The sequence below is a fragment of the Silene latifolia genome, chromosome X, assembly GCF_048544455.1.
Source record: "Silene latifolia isolate original U9 population chromosome X, ASM4854445v1, whole genome shotgun sequence".
Taxonomy (NCBI): Eukaryota; Viridiplantae; Streptophyta; class Magnoliopsida; order Caryophyllales; family Caryophyllaceae; genus Silene; species Silene latifolia.
In genome coordinates, this window is record NC_133537.1 from 233,851,986 (window position 1) to 233,855,330 (window position 3,345).

The 3,345-nt window shown below is 39.8% G+C and overlaps 1 pseudogene; it reads right to left on the reverse strand.

The window, feature by feature from the left end:
• Window positions 1-277: 277 nt before the first annotated feature.
• Window positions 278-2,317, reverse strand: LOC141619606 (uncharacterized; annotated as a pseudogene).
• Window positions 2,318-3,345: the final 1,028 nt, after the last annotated feature.

The following is a 3,345-nucleotide window of genomic DNA, read 5'->3' on the forward strand; positions in this document are numbered from 1 at the left end:
TTTAAAGCTCCCGGATCAAAAAAATTGGGTATTTCGGGTAGAATGTCAAACCCCAAGGGCACCGCGTGCAATTTTCGGAAAAAAAATATATGTAAATTCAATGCGAGTATGATATTTCCAAATGCTACGACATACATCTTCCGCAACATAACGGTCATCCACATCTTAAACTAGTCTCAAGCTAGCAAGAAATTGATTACAAATGACGGTCTGGAATCAGAGGCCACAAAATAAGTTAGCTTGTTTCTTATTCATCTAGAATCTCAAGACACATTGACAAGGTAGAACGAAAGAAAGCAAATTGATTACAAATGACAGATCATTTCGATGAAGACCTACTAAGACTCCGAAGGATACTCCACATAAACGTTGAAACGAAAAAGAGAATAACACCAGTTATAACGGCGTACTTGAGCCCGAGATTTACCAGAAGATTCACTAGAAGTCCGGCCAGGACCACACCTAAGAAATTTGCTTGACGGTGCGGACACTGAAGGGCATGTCTAGCACCGAAGCAATGATTGCACCAGTCCACGCTCCTGTCCCCGGGAAGGAGACAGCCACAAACAACATTAGACCAAGCCATTGGAACTCTTCTATTGGGCCCGCCTTGTTCTTCGCCCTCTCAAATAGCAGGTCCAAAACTTTGGAAACAGTGTGGCTCTTCCCAGCAAGAAAAGTAGCAAACTTTTTCAAGTAGAGTATGATGAATGGAACTGGAATCATGTTCCTGCAAATTGAATAACGAAACTAGATCGTCATAATTACGACTACTCCCTATGTTATTTTGACTCAATTAGAAATATTCTGAGTGTCAGGCTCCGCTACTTTGTGGAAAAGCTTCAGATTCTTAGATTTAGGATGGAGTGTCGTAATACCATTAGCGATACTCAAGTGTATAAGGAGCACAACCGACTTCCCACCCAGAAAGGTTTCGCACATTCACATAAGGCAAAATGAACAAGGCGGCATTCCTATAATAGATTAATAGTACTCCGTATCAATTTGTTTATATATTCAACATAATGACATAGTCAACACTCAATCGAAGAATATACCAGGACATATCAATTTGGCAAAATTTTGGAGACCATAAATGGCTCTGACCACTAAATTAAGAAGGCCTTCATCAAGTAAGCCATTCAATTGTATTTATCCTCTTCAAATTTATTGACCTACATGGATGTAAACTACTACAGACTTAAGGAGTATGTCAAAAGGTCATCCCACAGAAAATTTCACAAAACTCAAAACTCTCTGGAATGTGGCAAGAGGAAGTGTAAGATTCTTACAACATCACCAAAGGAAATGTGATGGTAGATTACTCAAACTATCAAGACACTCCGGAATGTGATCGGCATTGTGATGATCTTTATTCCTGAAGATCCATTTGCTAAAGAGATTTCTGGAACAGGAAGTAGAAGCTAATCGCAACTTTTCATGTTTGGTTTCTAATTCATAATGCAAAATAGTCAACAATTCACTTCAAAGATACTAACATCAACTCCATAAACCAAAACAGATCTAAACTTGAGATTGATCTCCAAAAGCGTACAATCTCACCCTAGAGTCCTGATAAGACATTTGATTCGAAGGTAAGGAATGTTATAAGCCCCGAGATTGAGTCAGACACCTAACAATGGAGCTCATTATTTACATAGAAAAAGTACCAAATCAGTAGCAAAAAATAGTCAGGAGTGGCAACAACCTAATAACACTATGATTAAATTATGTATAAAATAGAATCCTTATCATATACCACAAGAATTACATGCAGAGCATTGTTCAACAACAACATAGCAAACTTGGAGTCGACTAAGACAGTAGTCTCCCAAAATTTGCAGGGTAAGGGGGTCAAATGCACGCAACCTTGTCCCTGTGTTAGCAACACAATGAGGTTGTTTCCATTTGAAAGAAAATGAATTCAAAGTAAACCATTTGAGTTTACTCCCAAACTAAAAATAAATACTGACCCGAAAATGGATAAAAGAGTGAGAAGGAAAGGGTTGAGTTGCATCCAATAACCAACGGGAATCGCCCCACGAAGCTCGATTACAGGGAGAGTAGCAAGAGATAGGACAACAGCTTCATCAGGCCACCCTAACCCCCTCAAAGAAGCAGCAATTTTCAACCCAAAGTTAGATGCTTTAATTGAAGAATCGATGGAAAACTGAAGTTGAAGAAGCAATGGCGAAGCCTTAGGATCTTTAGAAAAAGCATAAACAAACTAGAGAAATCGATGCCCAAAACAACACCCACAACACTGTTTTCACTGCTTGGTGTTGTTTCTCTTCAATAATTGCAACTTTGAACTCATTGTTGAAAATCTCTGAATTGCCCTTCTGGGTTGCTCTTGGAGGGAGCAGATTGGAGTGAAAGTGAGGGCAAATGTGAAAATGTGAAGGAGTAGAAATGGGGTTTTGGAGGGTGGAGTTAGAGGTTAAGTTGGAATGGGGTAGTTTGAGGGAAAGAGAGGTGATAGAAGGGTTAAAACGAGTTCTTTTGTGGAAGAAGGAGAAGTTGAGAGGGTTGGTAGATGGGATACTGGAAGCCATGGGAGTGTAATCAAGTCAAGAATTCAGGGTTTTAAAAGGCTTGTTGACATCAATCAAAATAAGAAACATGAGGACGGAGAGTTTGTTTTGTTAAGGAGGCTGGTGGAGCTTGGAATTGGATTGGAGGCTACTAGTTCCGGTGTATGGATAAAGTATAATGGCCTCTTGCGTGAAAGTGTAAGGGTCTCATGCTTAATTAACTTTAGGAGCATACGTTGAAAAAAATGGGGTTTTAGAATATCCGCAAGGGTGAGACTTCTCATATTATCTATTTCTTTCTCTTATTCGTCTACCTTATTTTTCACTAACTTTTTCATTTACACTCCACATTTCATAACTACATTTATACAACAATGGGGTTCCCCAATTCACCACAAACATTTGGGAACCTTCCCAAAAGTAACACGAATTGTCTTACTTTTTTTTTGGAGACCTCCCCTAAAAACAGTGGAGCCCCAAATAATGGGGAGGTTGGTGCAACAATGAGGATGCTCATTTGAGGAAAGATAAGGCAAAAGGGGAAGCTATTTCTCTTCTTTTGCGGATGCTCTAGGGTTTCCAATCAATTGAAGTCCACGGAGCAAAATCGTTCCATTATTCACCCCAAAACGTTTTCACATAAATAACTCAAAGCAATCTACCAGGCGATCAAAAAAAAAAACCAAATCAATTTCCCAAAACTCTAACTGCCTAAACCCGAACACCACCGCCATCTTTTCTTCGTTTCTCGCCGGCGGCCTCACCAGCTCCGTTCAGGTCGCCGGCGAGAAGCTCCAAGCTTCCATATATC